Here is a 23,215-nt window from a genome sequence, read left to right as displayed (position 1 = left end):
CTATATATCCTCAGGTCAGTAGATTAAGGAGGCTCTTGGTGGTGGGTGGAGGAGTACATGAATGCTTGCTGTGTAGTCAATGCTCTGCCCTGACTGCGTGACCAGTACTGTCCCTCTCAGAGAACTAAAATTAATACATGCTTGATCCCCATGTCCAAGAAAGCTCCCTGTGCTTCAGTGGGATCAAGAGCCAGACTGGAGACCTACTATGTTCTGACCTCTGTGTCACATGTTGCAGGGGGAACCAAATTGCATTACAATATTATACTTATCATACTGTCTCATGGATATTATTACAGATTTATAATAATGGTCCCAAAATGTGTATTGCATAATAGCCAGTGAGGTAGGAATATGGTCAGAAACAAAAAGAAATTTCAATAGCCAAATAGAAAATTGAGTCTATTGAGTTGATTCTCAGTTCACTTGACAATTCAATTATCCAAATGAAATGGTCTCAGTTAATCAAGATCACAGTGCAAGTGAGATTGACTCTAGAGATTGCCTATACCCTGGTGAGCATATGGGTCCATAAATATGTCCTCCCTGAATGTATCATGGAGGAATAGCTGTCAAAACCCATCACTTACAGGCCACCAGATCCCCCAAACATCCCATACATCCTTCTGCATACAATTCTGAGAAAGGACAAAAGAAGAAAGCAGGCTGAAGATCAGCCAACCCTGAGCACACCCTCACTACTTTATGACATGGGGAAACTGCTTTGTCCTCATGTCTCCCAAATGGAATAACAACACCAACTGCCTGGACATACAGTTTATCATCATTGGTTGTTGTTGTTGTACTTGTTGTTGTTGTTGTTGTTGTTGTTGTTGCTGCTGCTGCTGCTGCTGCTGCTGTTATTCTTGGTTTTGGAGACATGATTGCATGCAGTCCAGGCTGGCATTCTTATGTAGTAGAAGGTAACTTTGTACTCCTGATCCTTCTGTCTCCATCTCCCAAGTACTTGACTATGGATACACAGCAGACACTGAGTCTGGTTTATGAGGCACAGTAGATCAATTCCTGTGCCTCCTATATGATAGACAAGTACTCTAAGAACTGAGCTTCAGGCCCAGGCCCAGAAATTATTTTTTTGTGTGGGTCCTTACTCTGTACAGACAAATCTTAAAAAGATGTGTGGGTGTGTTCATTAGCTTTTCATTGCTGTGGAGAAAGTGCTAGACAGAGATAAACAATCTGAGAGAAGGAAAATTTATTTAACTTACAGTTTCAAAGATTTCAGCCCACCATAAGCTGGTTCCATTGCTTTCAAGCCTGTAGCGAGAAAGAAACATAATAGCAGAAAGGCAGGACAGAGGAAATCAAGTCACCTTATTGTGGCCAGAAGAGGTTGAAGAAGGAGGGAAAGAAAGGGAGGGAAAGAAATGGAAGGAAAGCAGGAGAGTGGAAGAAGGAAAGATCTGGAAACAAGATAGACCCTTCAAAGGTATACTCCCAGCAACCCAATTCCTCCAGCCAGCCCCCACCCTTAACAGCCATGCAACTATGATGTCATCGATGAATGAATCCATTGATGTCATTAGTACTTTCATGAACCAATCACCTCTCAAACCTGCTGGGCGACAGGTTTTCAACTCACAAGCAGAGGAGGAAGACACTTCATATTCAGCCATAACAACAGTATTGTGTTATAGCAACAAGACAAAGGAGTCAAATCGGGGAGAAGGTAGACATCAGCAATGAAACATGAAGGCCGTTGGACCCAAAGTGTTCCAAATCATAAAGTATTTCACTCTAAAGAACAGTTAAAAGATAAAAATCACTCACCAAAATCGAAAATGCCTTCTTTGGCACTTTCTCTAGAGATGCTCCTCTAGAAGGAGGCAGTTATCAGATCCTTTGTCTCTTCTGTCCACTAGACACCTTCTAGTTCAAGGCAACAACAAGGAAAATCTAAATAAAATAACATGTGCCTTTCCACTCTTATACTTGGATCATTCATCTGGGTGATGGTATTAAACGATGAAGAAGCTGAAATGGTGGTGCTCCAAATGTTTCTCCATTGTCCTGCCCCATCTACCAACCGTGCTCGTGATTATGTGTCACTGCAGTAACAAATGCAGATAAGTATCAAGACACGTGAGCATTCGACAAGGTCAAGCTTGACAGTGATATGAAGGCTGAGAAAGAATCAATAAAAGCCAGACATGATCTAGTATTAGCCTGAGTAGACTACATTGCCAAATAGCAGTTGGTTAAAATCAGGGACTGTGCTGGACAAAGCTTAAAGGAGCCTATCTGCTTCACACAGGAAACCTTGGCCTGAAAAACTCAATGTTCAATCCTTCATCACTCACACATTTTTCTTCAGATTGTTACCAAATTTATAAGACTAGATTCAGGGTAAGCAGAGAGATATCCCCCCTTCAACATGGGAAGTATTGTAATCTTTTCCCAGGTAATAGATCAAGTTTTGCAAAGTCAATTAAAGTTGGCCAGTTAGTAATGCTAGCTATCCACCTCCTAAGAGCTCGCTAACAGTGCTGGACACAAATGTACTTCCTCCAGTGTCATAGTCATTCCAGCTGCTAAATGTGTAAGCATGCGTGGTCCCCGAAAAGCAAACTGATGACTACAAAAATGGAACATTTGGGAGTGGGAAAAATGAGCCTGCAAGAGCCATCAAGAAATCTGAGGACCAATTCTTAACCACAGGCTTGTGCCTCAGATAATTGTCATAAAATCTGTCCTTATTACAAATCTGTCAGCTACAGTAAGCTCATTTCACTAAATTTTATTACAACCAAATGTTTTCCAGGCGATGTGAAACCTAAAATATGTTAACTTTGATTTGGCATCGGTTGGATCCTTCTGATGTTTGTTTGTTTGTTTGTTTGTTTGTTTGCTTGAATGAGTCTTCAATAATCCAAATTTCTTTTGCTTCCTTGATTGAAATGTTGTGTTCAGGGGATGGATAACTGGCTCCGGAGTTTATTAAGATCATGTGCTGCTGACCTTGCAGAGGAACTGAGCTTGGTTGCAGTATTCCCATTAAGGAGTCGCATGCAAGTCCCTACATAAAGCTTCACTTTTAGGGAATCCAACATGCTCATAAGTGTCGAAGCAAAATTAAAAAAAGAAAAAGAAAAAAAAACATGTTTTGCTTCTTTCTTTTTTTTCAATTTAGATTAATCTGAAGTTCTAATGAGCTGTATGAATTAGCAGGCTCATGAAATCGATTGCCATTTTCATACATACAAGGTTTTGGTTGACCCTGCACACCCTTCTCTTTCCCCATCCTTTATCCACATTTAAATTCTTCTACCCCAGCATTTCCCTTCAATTTTCTTATCTGTCCTGCTGCACATCTACTCTCTTCCTTAAAACCTCATTTCTCATTGTGCGAGCATCCTATCTCATTTCCTGGCCTCAGTATACCTACTTTCACACAAGTACTGAAAGGCAAGGTGGAAGAGGAGAGTGTTAAAGTAACACAATATGGGAGAGATACAGACCAAATTACTGCTGTGGATTCCAGGAGCTGTCGTGCAACCCTGGGTTCTACTCAGAAGTGAGTTCATAGTCACAGCACATAATCTGGCACCTGTTGTAGTCAGCTTGGGTTGTCTTAGGCAAGCATCCTAGATGGAGTCACTTCTGCCATGAAAATTCATGTTACTGGGCCCCTTTTGATTGGCCCAACTGTTCCTAAAGAAAGAGAAGTGATCACCCTCCCTCATGGGTTTCCCAAGCAATGCAGCTGCTAATCTTAGTGCTCAAGGCAGCTGAACCATCAGCTCCTGGATCAGTGTGAATAAATCAAGTTCACACTCTTTCTAAACACTGTGTGTCCATACACGCTACACACACCCTGGCAGGTGGTCTGAGTGTTAAGACAAATAGCACCCCGCTTGCCAAGAAGCAGGATTAAGACTGGCAGAAAAGCCTTCCTGTCACACCAGCCAGGCTATCTGACAACAGTTCCCCTGCGCTTGACAGAGATAAGAATGACCAGTTTGCCCTCACTTCTGCCAAAAGTTATTTTTTCTCTGATGGCTGGAAAGATACAAGGCCATAAATATGAAAAAGTGAATTCATAAAGTCCGGGGTTCTTTTCAAACAGAAAATGTTTAAAACAATAAAGAAATGGAACCAGGTAAGACATCAAGCTGCTATTATTACTTACCAGCCCCCACATATCCATGTCCTCAGAAGGAAACGGTGCATACTGGGAAACTTGAGCCACTGAACAAAATCAAAAACAAAAAAAAATTCCCCACTATCCTTTTTTGCACCCCAGGAAGAAAGGGGGAAATAATAAATATGCCAGCTGGTGCAGAAAATTATCATGAAAAGTACAGTAGGAGTGGGGTTTCCAGTCAGGATCCTCATCCTCTTCTCTAAAAGGGGTAATGCATTTCCAAGATGTAGAAAGCAGTGGTTTATAAGACACCAAACACCAGGTGGTAAATGACAGTTACTTCTGAGAGACCAGAAACAATTGAGTCTTGAACCCATCCAAATTAGAGAGAGTGTCTAGATCAAAGCACAGGAGGGGAACAGGTAGAGCCTGGCTGATTCCTTCTGTTGGTGAAAAGGAGCTTAGAGTTCATTAAAGTCAGGACAACTGGAGTTCCCAAGACACACCATTTGAAAAGAAACCTGGAGATCAGGAGAAGGTTCCCAGGAGAGGTCAATGAAGTGTTTGTGCCATCAGGGAGAACATCCAAGGCCAGAGAAAGAGTTGTCTGAAAGGACTTGAAGGGACAGTGCCCAGTAGTCACACAGGATAAGAAAGAGTGCCTGTTGCCACTAACCATTAGAACTCAAGAAGATGTAAAACTCTATAATTCATAGTCTAGTTCCAAAGGTCAAGTATAAGAAGCCCAACACTGAGCATTAATTAGTCATAAGTGCAAGACATTTCCAAAGCAGACCAAAACTCGATAACATTTATGTGATAACAAAAATATCCAGCACCCAAAAAGGAAAGATAGAAAACAAACTGGTATCAAACCAAATATTACTAGGCATTATAAGAGGGGGGGAGTGAGGGAGAGAAACAAAAAAAGAAAATACAAGCCATATTAAAGATGAAAATTAATCAATTGAAATTGATTTAAAATTGGCACACATTAGAATCCACAGACAAGGATATGAAAGAGTTCTCACTATATACAAAAAAAAAAAACTGAATAGAGGCATGAAAGATACTGAAAATGAAATTATGAAGATGAAAATTACAATATCCCAGGGTAAATCAAATTTTGTGAGATTAATAACATTTTAGGCATTACAGAAGAAATATTCATAAGCATGGACTACATATACATAGAAACTATTCAAGGAACTTTTTAAATGGGGACAATGCACAGAACAAATTTCTATATTTGTAATAGAAGGAGAGAGAATGAGAGAGGGGGAGAGAGGGAGGGAAGGGAGCACAAAGGGAGGAGAGAGAGAGAGAGAGAGAGAGAGAGAGAGAGAGAGAGAGAGAGAGAGAGAACAGAAAACTATCTCCAAAGAAACAATGGCTACAAATTTGTCATAGGTATAAGACCTAGGTCTCAAGACTTTCAATGAACCCCAACCACAGGAAATGTGAAGACAGCTACACAAAAGTACATCACAATTAAATTGCTCACCAGCTGGTGGCAGAGAGAAAACAGTGTAAGCATGAGGAGGGACACCATGTTGTACCCAGAGAATCAAGCATAACATGGCAGTGGCATCTCATCAGCAACAACACAAGCAGGAAACCACGGAGCAGCGTCACTGTGCTCCTGAAAGAAGCATGTGCTTATGTGGAGCCCTATAGAAGGGAAAATGGATTTCAAAGTCATACAGAATCTGGAAGGATGAGTCGTTGGCCATACCTATAGCTTGAGAAATGATGGAGAAAGGCTCATGGTGAAAAGAAGGTGATATCAGATAGAAAAAGAGGTCAGCAAAGGAGAAATGATGCACTTTGGCCATGGTAAACATGGTGGTAAATGTAGGACTTATTTCTTATCTTCTACAGATAATACTTTGCAAAAAGTAACAAGTTGTGTGGGAAATTACATATGGAAGTAAAAGCACAAATGGACATTAGCATGGAAATATAAATATGTATGTATACATGGTCCTTATACAATATTATAGGTGAAAACATTTGTTGCTGAAAGTCAGACGGATATATGTAATCTGTATATGTAAACCCTTAAGCAAAAACAAACAAAGAGCTAAAGAGTATCAGTTTACAAATGAAACAATAAAAATAATTATTTCAAAACAGAAGTAGGAAACAGTAAAATGAGAATATAAACAGGAGTGTAAGATAGAAAGCCACTGCCCAAATAACAGATTTAAACCTAACAATATTAATAACCATACTAAATGTAAACTAAATGCTCTAAGAAAAGGGGAGAGATTGGGCAAAAAACAAAATTAATGCTAAAACTACCCACAACAAAGTTTACATGAAAAAAATCGCAAATTGAACGGCAAATAGATGGGAAAGAATACACAAAAGGAACCTGGAGTGTCTCCAATGTTACACAGAACTGCTAACACAGCAGGGAAGATGGCAGTGGTAAAGCAGAGTGTGCCAAGTGATAAGGACTCGTGTATCCCGGAGACACAGCAGTCTTCAAGCAGTGGCATGCTTAATAAATCCTTAAAAATACACAAGTTAGGGGCTGGGGATTTAGCTCAGTGCTAGAGCGCTTACCTAGGAAGCGCAAGGCCCTGGGTTCGGTCCCCAGCTCCGGAAAAAAAAGAACCAAAAAAAAAAAAAAATACACAAGTTAAACCATCAAGAACAATGGCAAACGCACAACTGACCCCAACAATTCAAACATTCTCACAGTAATAGAAGTCGGCAGAAAACTCACCATGGACATGAATGACTAAAGCAACATTCTCAGCTAACTAGATCTAATTTATACTTAAAGAAATAAATACCCACGCAACAAAAATAGAATGCACATTGCTTTGGAGCATGTAAAGAACATTTCCTAAAACAAGCCATATCCTGGGCCCGAAATCTAAGTGTCTTCATAAATTTAAAAGAATTCAAATCATACAGATTATGTTCTTTAATCACATCGAATTAAGTTAGAATTCAGTAACAGAAACATCTCTACAAAATCCCCAGACATTTGCCCAAATTCCAAAACAACCCACAATTCCAAGAAGAAATCAAAATATCAAGTATTCTGGCCCATATGAAAATAGAAAGACAGTGAAGCAAAATTCTCAGATAATGCCAGTTTATTTGTGGGGAATCGGTAGAAATAAACTCATTTCTCTTTTTTTACAAGAATAGAAGCTTCAGGACCTGGGTTTCTTCCTTAGAACACCAGAAAAAGATCAGCTAACTAAAGTCAAAGGGAAAGAAAGGAAGCAATAAGGGTCAGAACATAATCAATACAACATGGGATGGGAAAGAAACAGAAAGATCAATGAAGCTGAAAGATAGTTCAGTGAGGAAGATCAATGAAATTGACTGGTTTCTACACAGACTGATCAGAAGAGGAAAGAGAATGGCAAGGTATCAATATCAAGTAAGAGAGAGAGAGAGAGAGAGAGAGAGAGAGAGAGAGAGAGAGAGAAGAGCACATTGGAAATTACGTCATAGAATTAGGTGATTTACAGGAGATGAATATCTTCCTTGAAATCAGAGAACTGTTGAAGCTCAATGATGAGCTTGATGATGTCACTAACCATTAAGTGAATTTCTTCCAACAAAGCAAATTCCAGACTCTGGTAGTTTTGCTGGCATCTCTTACCCTAATTTAAAGGAAGAAAACTGTCACTTCTATACAAAGTCACCCAAAGACTAAGGAAGAAACATTGTCTAACCCAGTCTCTGAGGTCATGGCCTTAGTGTGCATTCTGTCATTGTGGTAACTGTGACCAACAGCAGCCTGAGGGGGAAAAGGGTTTATTTTCCATTACAGCTCCCAGGTCAAACTCCATCACTGAGGGAAGTCAGGGCAGGAGCTGAAGCAGCAACCTGGAGGTTAAATATTTCCTGGGCACAAATGTGAAAATGTAAAACTACAAAATTTCTAGGAGAACCCCTTTATGACCTTAGTTAGGCAAAAATTTCTTAAGGCCAATTATCTATAAAAATAATTGAATAAAAAAGAAGTGTATATGAACCTTGTGACTTTTTAATGGAATTGTTAAGACATTCTAAATACCAGAAGAAAATTATGGCAATGGCAATGATAAAAGCAAAAACAAAAACACCTCATGTTCAGGATGTATAATGAACTCTCTGAATTCAATAATGAAAAGATATTGACAACCTGATAAAGTAATGGATCTGTGAACGTGCTTCAAGTTATCTACCAATGAGTCAGGGTTGGGGGTTACAGTGTTCTTTCTTTGAGTACAAATAGAAACTCGGAGGTGTGAAACATGTACCATTATCACTATTGCCTTGTATGACATGACTCTATCTTTGCTAACTGGAGAGAAAAAGGCTTGCCTCACCTTAAAGAAATGAATGACCATGTTTTGAAATTGTTTATGGAAAAGAACCACATGGCAGGGCAAAGCAGACAGCTGAGGGAAAACCCCAGGTGACATAATAAGCATTTTGTGGCTTAAATACAAACTGCCCATGGACAAACAAATGTAAAAAAGAAAATGTAGAATGTATGCATAGTGTGGCTTTATGCAGCCCTAAAGAAAACTGGATATGTGACATTTGCAGAACAGCGGACCAAACTGAAAGTCATTATGGCAAGCAAAACAGAAGACTTGTTAGAAAAAATGGGTTTTTCTCTCATGCACAAACCCTCCATTTAATCAGAAGGATTAGGGTCACAGGAGGAAGGCAGTGGGTAAAACATGTGGACAGGGAGATAGAAGAGAGGATGAGTAAGAGCAAGAGAATCTGTGAGCTCAAGGCCAGCCTGATCAACACAGTGAGTTCCAGGACAGCCAGTGCTACCTACTCAGATGGTGGCTCAAAAAATGATTCTTTACTTTGTCAAGGGGTGGGTACCACACAAGTTCATGTTTGAAGTACTTAGCCCCCATCTGGTGGGCTCTGTTTACAGAAGCTGTAGAATTTTTGAGAGGTGGGGCATTGCTGAAGGAAGTTTATAACTGGGGAACGCATTTGAAGTTTAGGCTGGTCCCTAGTCTGTTCTTAGCTTTTGGTTTCCTACCTTTGTCAAAGTGAACAGCTGTCCCCACATGTTTCTGACACCATAGGGTTCTTCCTATCACAGGGTTTAACATGGAGACTGAGTATAGGCTGAATCCCATCCCCAAAAAACCCCTGAGTCAAAATCAAATTTAAGTTGTTTTTCCAGGTAGAACTACACAAAGTAACTAATGCAGGTGGTTTAAGTCCAGACCTCAGTCAGGCTCAGCTGAAGGAGGCTGGAAGGATGGGAATCCTGGCAACAGCATGATAAACTTGGAAGTGGAATTTCCACATTCAAGCCAATAAGGGAGAATCTTCCTGAATGAAAAGTCAAGGACTAAGATGCTCCTTTCTCAGACCCACAGAACCCGAGAAATAATGACTGTATGCTACTGTGTTATGACATTAGAAAAAGCTTGTCATGTGACAACCAAAAAGGAGAAAGGTAGACAAAGGGTCTGGGCAGGGATTTCATCAGATGGGATTGAAGTGGCAAACAAGCACATGCAAACTTGCTATGCATAATTAGTAATCAGTGAAATCCACACCAACATCCACCATAAGAAAGCACCATGACCCTTTTTAATTTGCAATTGTCAGATCATGGGGACCTGCTCCAAGACAATTGTGAAGGCGACAAGAAGGGACTGAAGGTGAGGCTGATTTGAAGAGAAAGCAAACTTGTCTAATGGACAGATTACAGGTAAAGAATGAGAGAAATGTCTAAGGTTGTTCTTAGAGTTTTTGGTCTGAATCTCTAGAAAACTAATTTTTCCATCATTAAATAGAGAAATCTGAGCTGTCAAGATGGCTCAACAGGTAAAAGCAATTGCTGCCGATGCGGGTGATCTGAGTTCAGTTCCCAAGGCCTGCATAGTAGAAAGAGAGAACAGACTATTGCAAAGTTGTCTCAACCTCCACATATGTGCCATGACACATACACACTCATATATTCACACAATAAATAAGTGTAATTGAATTTTTAAATAAAACAAATTAGAGAAATCTGAGGTGGCCAAATATAAGATGTGTTCACTTTACACTGTGCCAGGCTCAGGGTGCTTACAAAGCAAGCTAGATATCTCAGTCTTATACTGCAGAGGAAAAAAGTCTTAGAATTGGGGCCAGAGATACAAAGTTGGGAAGGAGCCTAGTGAGATGGACCATGTCCACTGTTAAGATGCCAAGAAGACAGAAAACTCAGCAATGACAACTGTTCACAAACCATAAGCCAAGGGAAGACAAGCTTTCTAGAAATACAGTGACCATCTGTGACAAGCAAGGCTCGTAGGTCAGCCTGAACACACTGAACTTAGCAATAGTGCCAGTTCTACTGAGAACCATTTCGCAAAGCTGCAGACTGAAAACTTGATTGAATGGGCTCATGGGAGAAGAAGAGTTGAAGAGGTTGAAACAATAAGTATTGATTAGTTCTGCTGTCAAAACAAGCAGAGGAATTGACCAGTCAGTGAAGGCATGTGGGGTCAAAGGAGCTCCCCTTTTCTTTAAGGCCAAGGATGGTAGAGTATGTTTATATTCTGATGAGACTGTTGTATCACAGGGTACAGAGGTAAAAATTAATAAGAAAGAGGGAAAGAGGATGACAACTGCAAGAGAAAATGTCCTGAGGCTATGGGGACCAGAGCAGATAAAAAGGAAAAGGTAAGAAGCTTGGTCTATTACTAAGCTGTCACTCTCCATAAAAGAACCACACCAAGCAGACATTCACTAATAGTGTTAGGGGTACAGAGTATCACTAATAGTGTTAGGGTTGGCTCTCTCGCATGGAATGGGTCTCAAGGCTGTTCCCTCAGTCTCTGCTCCATTTTTATCCCTGCACAACTTGTAGGCAAGACAAATTGGGGGTTGAAGGTTTTGTGGATGGAGTGATGGCCCCCTCCCTCCTGTGGAAGTCCAGCCTGCCTACAAGAGTTGGCCAATTTCAATCTCTATATCCTCCCTGCAGACAGGATTCTAGCACAGCTGTCTCCTGAAAAGCTTCACCCAGCAGCAGATGGAGGCAGATGCAAGACGCCCAGCCAAACATCAGATGAAGCTCTAAAGAGTCTTGTGGAAGAGTTGGGGATAGAAGTGAGCAAGTTCTGAGATCTTCTTCAATTTCTTTCTTCAGAGACTTGAAGTTCTTGTCATGCAGATCTTTTACTTGCCTGGTTAGAGTCACACAAGGTATTTTATATTATTTGTGACTATTGTGAAGTGTGTCATTTCCCTAATTTCCTTCTCAGACTTTTTATCCTTTGTTTGTGTTAATTTTATATTCAGCCACTTTGGTGAAGTTGTTTATCAACTATAGGAGTTCTCTGGTGGATCTTCTGGGGTCACTTAAGTTTACTATCGTGTCATCTGCAAATAGTGATATTTTTACTTCTTCCTTCCCAATTTGTATCCCTTTCACCTCCTTTTGTTGTCTGGTTGCTCTGGGTACGACTTCAAGAACTACATTGAATAAGTAGGAAGAGAATGGGAAGCCTTGCCTAGTCCCTGATTTCAGAGGGATTGCTTCAAGTTTCTCTCCATTTAGTTTGATGTTGGCTACTGGTTAGCTGTATATTGCTTTTTTTTTTTTTTTTTTTTTTTTACAGATTCAAGGTCTCTTTTTTTTTTTTTTTTTTTATTAATTTGAGTATTTCTTATATACATTTCGAGTGTTATTCCCTTTCCCGGTTTCCGGGCAAACATCCCCCTCCCCCCTCCCCTTCCTTATGGGTGTTCCCCTCCCAACCCTCCCACCATTGCCGCCCTCCCCCCATAGACTAGTTCACTGGGGGTTCAGTCTTAGCAGGACCCAGGGCTTCCCCTTCCACTGGTGCTCTTACTAGGATATTCATTGCTACCTATGGGGTCAGAGTCCAGGGTCAGTCCATGTATAGTCTTTAGGTAGTGGCTTAGTCCCTGGAAGCTCTGGTTGCTTGGCATTGTTGTACTTTTGGGGTCTCGAGCCCCTTCAAGCTCTTCCAGTTCTTTCTCTGATTCCTTCAATAGGGGACCTATTCTCAGTTCAGTGGTTTGCTGCTGGCATTCGCCTCTGTATTTGCTGTATTCTGGCTGTGTCTCTCAGGAGCGATCTACATCCGGCTCCTGTCGGTCTGCACTTCTTTGCTTCATCCATCTAGTCCAATTGGGTGGCTGTATATGTATGGGCCAAATGTGGGACAGGCTCTGAATGGGTGTTCCTTCAGTCTCTGTTTTAATCTTTGCCTCTCTCTTCCCTGCCAAGGGTATTCTTTTTCCTCATTTAAAGAAGGAGTGAAGCATTCACATTTTGATCATCCGTCTTGAGTTTCGTTTGTTCTAGGGATCTAGGGTAATTCAAGCATTTGGGCTAATAGCCACTTATCAATGAGTGCATACCATGTATGTCTTTCTGTGATTGGGTTAGTTCACTCAGGATGATATTTTCCAGTTCCAACCATTTGCCTACGAATTTCATAAACTCGTTGTTTTTGATAGCTGAGTAGTATTCCATTGTGTAGATGTACCACATTTTCTGTATCCATTCCTCTGTTGAAGGGCATCTGGGTTCTTTCCATTTTCTGGCTATTATAAATAAGGCTGCGATGAACATAGTGGAGCACGTGTCTCTTTTATATGTTGAGGCATCTTTTGGGTATATGCCCAAGAGAGGTATAGCTGGATCCTCAGGCAGTTCAATGTCCAATTTTCTGAGGAACCTCCAGACTGATTTCCAGAATGGTTTTACCAGTCTGCAATCCCACCAACAATGGAGGAGTGTTCCTCTTTCTCCACAACCTCGCCAGCATCTGCTGTCACCTGAGTTTTTGATCTTAGCCAATCGCACTGGTGTGAGGTGAAATCTCAGGGTTGTTTTGATTTGTATATTGCTTTTGAAAAATCTCCCATGCTCATGGATTGGCAGAATTAATATAGTAAAAATGGCGATCTTGCCAAAATAAATCTATAGATTCAAAGAAATCCCCATCAAAATTCCAACTCAATTCTTCATAGAGTTAAAAAGAGCAATTTGCAAATTCATTTGGAATAACAAAAAATTAAGGATAGTAAAAACTATCCTCCACAATAAAAGAACTTCTGGGGGAATCACCATCACTGACCTCAAGCTATATTAGAGGGCATTAGTAATAAAAACTGTATGGCATTTGTACAGAGATACACAGATATGTCAATAGAATAGAATTGAGCAGATCTGAAGGGCCCTGATCAAAAGCTCCATGCACCCAAATCATGTGGGAGGTAGAGCTAAACCTTCAGAGAGGCAGACACACCTGGGAAGGGAGAAGAGACTATACTCTGCCCACATTTCTGACTCCAGAGGAAAACACCTAATGCCATCTGGGACCCTGGTGCACTGGGGCCCTGGGAAAAGGTGGCACAGGCCCTCCTGGTTGCCACCCTCACAGAGAGCTCAAAAGCAGCCCCCCACGAGCAACGTCAGCCGCGGGACCACAGGTAAGACCAACTTTTCTGCTCCGAGCAACCTGCCTGGTGGACTCAGGACACAGGACCACAGGAACAGCTGAAGACCAGTAAACAGGAAAGACTACACACCCAAAAGCAAAACACTCTGTTCCCATAACTGGCTGAAAGAAAACAGGAAAACAGGTCTACAGCACTCCTGACACACAGGCCTATAGGACAATCTAGCCACTGTCAGAAATAGCAGAACAAGGTAACACCAGAGAAAACCTGATGTCGAGAGGCAAGCACAGGAACCCAAGCAACAGAAACCAAGACTACATGGCATCATTGGAGCCCAATTCTCCCACCAAAGCAAACAGTGAATATCCAAACACATCAGAAAAGCAAGATCTGGATTTAAAATCACATTTGATCATGATGATGGAGGACTTCAAGAAAGACATGAAGAACTCCCTTAGAGAAACACAGGAAAACATAAATAAACAAGTAGAAGCCTATAGAAAGGAATCACAAAAATCTATGAAAGAATTCCAGGAAAACACAATCAAACAGGTGAAGGAATTAAAAATGGAAATAGAAGCAATAAAGAAAGCACAAAGGGAGACAACCCTAGATGTAGAAAAGGAAGAGACAAGGAGCCGTAGACACAAGCATTATAAACAGAATACAAGAAATAGAAGAGAGAATCTCAGGAGCAGAAGATTCCATAGAAATCATCAACACAAAGGTCAAAGATAATGTAAAACAGAAAAAGCTACTGGTCCATAACATACAGGAAATCCAGGACTCAATGAGAAGATCAAACCTAAGTATAATAGGTATAGAAGAGAGTGAAGACTCCCAGCTCAAAGGACCAGTAAATATCTTCAACAAAATCATAAAAGAAAACTTCCCTAACCTAAAGAAAGAGATACCCATAAACATACAAGAAGCCTGCAAAACTCCAAATAGATTGGACCAGAAAAGAAACTCCTCCTGTCACATAATAGTCAAAACACCAAATGCACAAAATAAAGAAAGAATATTAAAAGCAGTAAGGGAAAAAGGTCAAGTAACATGTAAAAGCAGACCTATCAGAATCGCACCAGATTTCTCACCAGAGACTATGAAAGCCAGAAGATCCTGGACAGATGTCATACAGACCCTAAGAGAACACAAATGCCAGCCCAGGTTACTAAATCCAGCAAAACTCAAAATTAACATAGATGAAGAAACCAAGATATCAATGACAAAACCAAATTTGCACAAAATCTTTCTACAAATCCAGTCCTACAAAGGATAATAAATGGTAAAGCCCAACATAAGGAGGCAAGATACACCTAGAAAAAACAAGAAACTAATCGTCTTGGCAACAAAACAAAGAGAAGAAAAGCACACAAACGTAATCTCACATCCAAATATGAATATAACAGGAAGCAATAATCACTATTACTTAATATCTCTCAACATCAATGGATTCAACTCCACAATAAAAAGACATAGATATGCAAACTGGATATGCAATGAGGACGCTGCATTCTGCTGCCTACAGACCTCAGAGACAAAGACATACACTACCTCAGAGTGAAAGGCTGGAAAACAATTTTCCAAGCAAATGGTCTGAAGAAGCAAGCTGGAGTAGCCATACTAATATCGAATAAAATAGATTTTGACCCAAAAGTCATCAAAAAAGATAAGGAAGGTCACTTCATATTCATCAAAGGAAAAAGTCACCAAGATGAACTGTCAATCCTAAATAACTATGCTCCAAATACAAGGGCACCTACATACATAAAAGAAACCTTACTAAAGCTCAAAGCACACATTGTACCTCACAAAATAATAGTAGGAGATTTCAACACCCCACTCTCATCAATGGACAGATCATGAAAATAGAAATTAAACAGAGACATAGACAGACTAAGAGAAGTCATGAACCAAAGATAGATGTTTATAGAACATTCTATCCTAAAACAAAAGGATATACCTTCTTCTCACCACCTCATGGTACTCTCCCCAAAATTGACCAAATAATTGGTCATAAAACAGACGTCAATAGATACAGAAAGATAGAAATAATCCTATGCGTCCTATCAGACCACCAAGGGCTAAAGCTGGTCTTCAACAACAATAAAGGAGGAACGCTCCCATATACATGGAAGTTGAACAATGCTCTACTCAATGATAACATGGTCAAGGAAGAAATGAGGAAAGAAATTAAAGACTACTTAGAATTTAATGAAAATGAAGGTACAACATACCCAAATTTATGGGACACAATGAAAGCTGTGCTAAGAGGAAAATTCATAGCTTGGAGTGCCTGCAGAAAGAAAAAGGAGAGAGCATTATCAGCAGCTTGACAGCACACCTAAAAGCTCTAGAACAAAAAGAAGCAAATACACCCAGGAGGAGTAGAAGGCAGGAAATACTCAAACTCAGAGCTGAAATCAACCAAGTAGAAACAAAAAGGACCATACAAAGAATCAACAGAACAAAAAGTTGGTTCTTTGAGAAAGTCAACAAGATAGATAAACCCTTAGCAAGACTAACAAGAGGACACAGAGAGTCTGTCCAAATTAACAAAATCAAAAATGAAAAGGAAGACATAACTACAGAATCAGAGGAAATTCAAAAAATCATCAGATCCTACTACAAAAGCCTATATTCAACAAAACTTGAAAATCTGCAGGAAATGGACAATTTCCTAGACAGATACTAGGTACCAAAGTTAAATCAGGAAGAGATAAACCATTTAAACAACCCCATAACTCCTAAAGAAATAGAATCAGTCATTAAAGGTCTCCCAACCAAGAAGAGCCCAAGTCCAGATGGGTTCAGTGCAGAATTCTATCAGACCTTCATAGAAGAACTCATACCAATACTATCCCGACTATTTTTAAAAATTGAAACAGATGGAGTGCTACCGAATTCCTTCTATGAAGCCACAATTACTCTTATACCTAAACCACACAAAGATCCAACAAAAAGAGAACTTCAGATCAATATCCCTTATGAATATCGACACAAAAATACTCAATAAAATTCTGGCAAACGAAATCCAAGAGCACATCAAAACAGTCATCCACCATGATCAAGTAAGCTTCATCCCAGGTATACAGGGATGGTGTAATATACAGAAAACCATCAACGTAATCCATTATATAAACAAACTGAGCTCTCTGCTCCCAGACCCCGTGAGAGAGAGAGACCTCACCGCCTGGTCAGGTGGGCACTCCTGAGGCTGCAGATTGGAAGAGACCACCAACACTGCTCACCCCTGCCCACATCCCTGGCCCAAGAGGAAACTGTATAAGGCCTCTGGGCTCCCGTGGGGGAGGGCCCAGGAGCGGCAGGACCCCTGCCTGAGACACCACCGGAACCTGAAGGAAACAGACCGGATAAACAGTTCTCTGCACCCAAATCCCGTGGGAGGGGGAGCTAAACCTTCAGAGAGGCAGACAAGCCTGGGAAACCAGAAGATACTGCTCTCTGCACACACATCTCGGACGCCAGAGGAAAAAGCCAAAGACCATCTGGAACCCTGGTGCACTGAAGCTCCCGGAAACGGCGGCACAGGTCTTCCTGGTTGCTGCCGCTGCAGAGAGCCCGTGGGCAGCACGCCACTAGCGAACTTGAGCCTCGGGACCACAGGTAAGACCAACTTTTCTGCTGCAAGAAAGCTGCCTGGTGAACTCAAGACACAGGCCCACAGGAACAGCTGAAGACCTGTAGAGAGGAAAAACTACACGCCCGAAAGCAGAACACTCTGTCCCCATAACTGACTGAAAGAGAGGAAAACAGGTCTACAGCACTCCTGACACACAGGCTTATAGGACAGTCTAGCCACTGTCAGAAATAGCAGAACAAAGTAACACTAGAGATAATCTGATGGCAAGAGGCAAGCACAGGAACCCAAGTAACAGAAACCAAGACTACATGGCACCATCGGAGCCCAATTCTCCCATCAAAACAAACATGGAATATCCAAACACACCAGAAAAGCAAGATCTAGTTTCAAAATCATATTTGATCATGATGCTGGAGGACTTCAAGAAAGATGTGAAGAACTCCCTTAGAGAACAAGTAGAAGCCTACAGAGAGGAATCGCAAAAATGCCTGAAAGAATTCCAGGAAAACATAAATAAACAAGTAGAAGCCCATAGAGAGGAGACACAAAAATCCCTGAAAGAATTCCAGGAAAACATAAATAAACAAGTAGAAGCCCATAGAGAGGAGACACAAAAATCCCTGAAAGAATTCCAGGAAAACATAAATAAACAAGTAGAAGCCCATAGAGAGGAGACACAAAAATCCCTGAAAGAATTCCAGGAAAACACAATCAAACAGTTGAAGGAATTAAAAATGGAAATAGAAGCAATCAAGAAAGAACACATGGAAACAACCCTGGATATAGAAAACCAAAAGAAGAGACAAGGAGCTGTAGATACAAGCTTCACCAACAGAATACAAGAGATGGAAGAGAGAATCTCAGGAGCAGAAGATTCCATAGAAATCATTGACTCCACTGTCAAAGATAATGTAAAGCGGAAAAAGCTACTGGTCCAAAACATACAGGAAATCCAGGACTCAATGAGAAGATCAAAGTTAAGGATAATAGGTATAGAAGAGAGTGAAGACTCCCAGCTCAAAGGACCAGTAAATATCTTCCACAAAATCATAGAAGAAAACTTCCCTAACCTAAAAAAAGAGATACCCATAGGCATACAAGAAGCCTACAGAACTCCAAATAGATTGGACCAGAAAAGAAACACCTCCCGTCACATAATAGTGAAAACACCAAACACACAAAATAAGGAAAGAATATTAAAAGCAGTAAGGGAAAAAGGTCAAGTAACATATAAAGGCAGACCTATCAGAATCACACCAGACTTCTCGCCAGAAACTATGAAGGCCAGAAGATCCTGGACTGATGTCATACAGACCCTAAGAGAACACAAATGCCAGCCCAGGTTACTGTATCCAGCAAAACTCTCAATTAATATAGATGGAGAAACCAAGATATTCCATGACAAAACCAAATTTACACAATATATTTCTACAAATCCAGCACTAAAAAGGATAATAAATGGTAAAGCCCAACATAAGGAGGCAAGCTATACCCTAGAAGAAGCAAGAAACTAATCGTCTTGGCAACAAAACAAAGAGAGTGAAAACACACAAACATAACCTCACATCCAAATATGAATATAACGGAAAGCAATAATCACTATTCCTTAATATCTCTCAATATCAATGGCCTCAACTCCACAATAAAAAGACATAGATTAACAAACTGGATATGCAACGAGGACCCTGCATTCTGCTGCCTACAGGAAACACACCTCAGAGACAAAGACAGACACTACCTCAGAGTGAAAGGCTGGAAAACAACTTTCCAAGCAAATGGTCAGAAGAAGCAAGCTGGAGTAGCCATTCTAATATCAAATAAAATCAATTTTCAACTAAAAGTCATCAAAAAAGATAAGGAAGGACACTTCATATTCATCAAAGGAAAAATCCACCAAGATGAACTCTCAATCCTAAATATCTATGCCCCAAATACAAGGGCACCTACATATGTAAAAGAAACCTTACTAAAGCTCAAAACACACATTGCACCTCACACAATAATAGTGGGAGATTTCAACACCCCACTCTCATCAATGGACAGATCATGGAAACAGAAATTAAACAGTGATGTCGACAGACTAAGAGAAGTCATGAGCCAAATGGACTTAACGGATATTTATAGAACATTCTATCCTAAAGTAAAAGGATATACCTTCTTCTCAGCTCCTCATGGTACTTTCTCCAAAATTGACCATATAATTGGTCAAAAAACGGGCCTCAACAGGTACAGAAAGATAGAAATAATCCCATGCGTGCTATCGGACCACCACGGCCTAAAACTGGTCTTCAATAACAATAAGGGAAGAATGCCCACATATACGTGGAAATTGAACAATGCTCTCCTCAATGATAACATGGTCAAGGAAGAAATAAAGAAAGAAATTAAAAACTTTTTAGAATTTAATGAAAATGAAGGTACAACATACCCAAACTTATGGGACACAATGAAAGCTGTGCTAAGAGGAAAACTCATAGCACTGAGTGCCTGCAGAAAGAAACAGGAAAGAGCATATGTCAGCAGCTTGACAGCACACCTAAAAGCTCTAGAACAAAAAGAAGCAAATACACCCAGGAGGAGTAGAAGGCAGGAAATAAACAAACTCAGAGCTGAAATCAACCAAGTAGAAACAAAAAGGACCATAGAAAGAATCAACAGAACCAAAAGTTGGTTCTTTGAGAAAATCAACAAGATAGATAAACCCTTAGCCAGACTAACGAGAGGACACAGAGAGTGCGTCCAAATTAACAAAATCAGAAATGAAAAGGGAGACATAACTACAGATTCAGAGGAAATTCAAAAAATCATCAGATCTTACTATAAAAACCTATATTCAACAAAACTTGAAAATCTTCAGGAAATGGACAATTTCCTAGACAGATACCAGGTATCGAAGTTACATCAGGAACAGATAAACAAGTTAAACAACCCCATAACTCCTAAGGAAATAGAAGCAGTCATTAAAGGTCTCCCAACCAAAAAGAGCCCAGGTCCAGACGGGTTTAGTGCAGAATTCTATCAAACCTTCATAGAAGACCTCATACCAATATTATCCAAACTATTCCACAAAATTGAAACAGATGGAGCACTACCGAATTCCTTCTATGAAGCCACAATTACTCTTATACCTAAACCACACAAAGACCCAACAAAGAAAGAGAACTTCAGACCAATTTTCCTTATGAATATCGACGCAAAAATACTCAATAAACTTCTGACAAACGGAATTCAAGAGCACATCAAAACAATCATCCACCATGATCAAGTAGGCTTCATCCCAGGCATGCAGGGATGCTTTAATATATGGAAAACCATCAACGTGATCCATTATATAAACAAACTGAAAGAACAGAACCACATGATCATTTCATTAGATGCTGAGAAAGCATTTGACAAAATTCAACACCCCTTCATGATAAAAGTCCTGGAAAGAATAGGAATTCAAGGCCCATACCTAAACATAGTAAAAGCCATATACAGCAAACCAGTTGCTAACATTAAACTAAATGGAGAGAAACTTGAAGCAATCCCACTAAAATCAGGGACTAGACAAGGCTGCCCACTCTCTCCCTACTTATTCAATATAGTTCTTGAAGTTCTAGCCAGAGCAAAAAGACAACAAAAGGAGATCAAGGGGATACAGATCGGAAAAGAAGAGGTCAATATATCACTATTGGCAGATGACATGATAGTATATTTAAGTGATCCCAAAAGTTCCACCAGAGAACTACTAAAGCTGATAAACAACTTCAGCAAAGTGGCTGGGTATAAAATTAACTCAAATAAATCAGTTGCCTTCCTCTACACAAAAGAGAAACAAGCCGAGAAAGAAATTAGGGAAACGACACCCTTCATAATAGACCCAAATAATATAAAGTACCTCGGTGTGACTTTAACCAAGCAAGTAAAAGATCTGTACAATAAGAACTTCAAGACACTGAGGAAAGAAATTGAAGAAGACCTCAGAAGATGGAAAGATCTCCCATGCTCATGGATTGGCAGGATTAATATAGTAAAAATGGCCATTTTACCAAAAGCGATCTATAGATTCAATGCAATCCCCATCAAAATACCAATCCAATTCTTCAAAGAGTTAGACAGAACAATTTGCAAATTCATCTGGAATAACAAAAAACCCAGGATAGCTAAAACTATCCTCAACAATAAAAGGACTTCAGGGGGAATCACTATCCCTGAACTCAAGCAGTATTACAGAGCAATAGTGATAAAAACTACATGGTATTGGTACAGAGACAGACAGATAGACCAATGGAAGAGAATTGAAGACCCAGAAATGAACCCACACACCTATGGGCGCCTGATTTTTGACAAAGGAGCCAAAACCATCCAATGGAAAAAAGATAGCATTTTCAGCAAATGGTGCTGGTTCAACTGGAGGGCAACATGTAGAAGAATGCAGATCGATTCATCCTTATCACCCTGTACAAAGTTTAAGTCCAAGTGGATCAAGGACCTCCACATCAAACCAGACACACTCAAACTAATAGAAGAAAAACTAGGGAAGCATCTGGAACACATGGGCACTGGAAAAAATTTCCTGAACAAAACACCAATGGCTTATGCTCTAAGATCAAGAATAGACAAATGGGATCTCATAAAACTGCAAAGCTTCTGTAAGGCAAAGGACACTGTGGTTAGGACAAAACGGCAACCAACAGATTGGGAAAAGATCTTTACCAATCCTACAACAGATAGAGGCCTTATATCCAAAATATACAAAGAACTCAAGAAGTTAGACCGCAGGGAGACAAATAACCCTATTAAAAAATGGGGTTCAGAGATAAACAAAGAATTCACAGCTGAGGAATGTGGAATGGCTGAGAAACACCTAAAGAAATGTTCAACATCTTTAGTCATAAGGGAAATGCAAATCAAAACAACCCTGAGATTTCACCTCACACCAGTGAGAATGGCTAAGATCAAAAACTCATGTGACAGCAAATGCTGGCGAGGATGTGGAGAAAGAGGAACACTCCTCCACAGTTGGTGGGATTGCAGACTGGTAAAACCATTCTGGAAATCAGTCTGGAGGTTCCTCAGAAAATTGGACATTGAACTGCCTGAGGATCCAGCTATACCTCTCTTGGGCATATACCCAAAAGATGCCTCAACATATAAAAGAGACACGTGCTCCACTATGTTCATCGCAGCCTTATTTATAATAGCCAGAAACTGGAAAGAACCCAGATGCCCTTCAACGGAGGAATGGATACAGAAAATGTCGTACATCTACACAATGGAATATTACTCAGCTATCAAAAACAACGAGTTTATGAAATTCGTAGGCAAATAGTTGGAACTGGAAAATATCATCCTGAGTGAGCTAACCCAATCACAGAAAGACATACATGGTATGCACTCATTGATAAGTGGCTTTTAGCCCAAATGCTTGAATTACCCTAGATGCCTAGAACAAACGAAACTCAAGACGGATGATCAAAATGTGAATGCTTCACTCCTTCTTTAATGAGGAAAAAGAATACCCTTGGCAGGGAAGGGAGAGGCAAAGATTAAAACAGAGACTGAAGGAACACCCATTCAGAGCCTGCCCCACATGTGGCCCATACATATACAGCCACCCAATTAGACAAGATGGATGAAGCAAAGAAGTGCAGACCGACAGGAGCCGGATGTAGATTGCTCCTGAGAGACACAGCCAGAATACAGCAAATACAGAGGCGAATGCCAGCAGCAAACCACTGAACTGAGAATAGGACCCCCGTTGAAGGAATCAGAGAAAGAACTGGAAGAGCTTGAAGGGGCTCGAGTCCCCATATGTACAACAATGCCAAGCAACCAGAGCTTCCAGGGACTAAGCCACTACCTAAAGACTATACATGGACTGACCCTGGACTCTGACCCCATAGGTAGCAATGAATATCCTAGTAAGAGCACCAGTGGAAGGGGAAGCCCTGGGTCCTGCTAAGACTGAACCCCCATTGAACTAGACTATGGGGGGAGGGCAGCAATGGGGGGAGGGTTGGGAGGGGAACACCCATAAGGAAGGGGAGGTGGGAGGGGGATGTTTGCCCGGAAACCGGGAAAGGGAATAACAC

Source organism: Rattus norvegicus, chromosome 15 (genome assembly GCF_021556685.1).
Source record: "Rattus norvegicus strain SHRSP/BbbUtx chromosome 15, alternate assembly SHRSP_T2T, whole genome shotgun sequence".
NCBI lineage: Eukaryota > Metazoa > Chordata > Mammalia > Rodentia > Muridae > Rattus > Rattus norvegicus.
The sequence above is the reverse complement of the archived record's forward strand: the minus strand, read 5'-3'. Positions refer to the sequence as shown.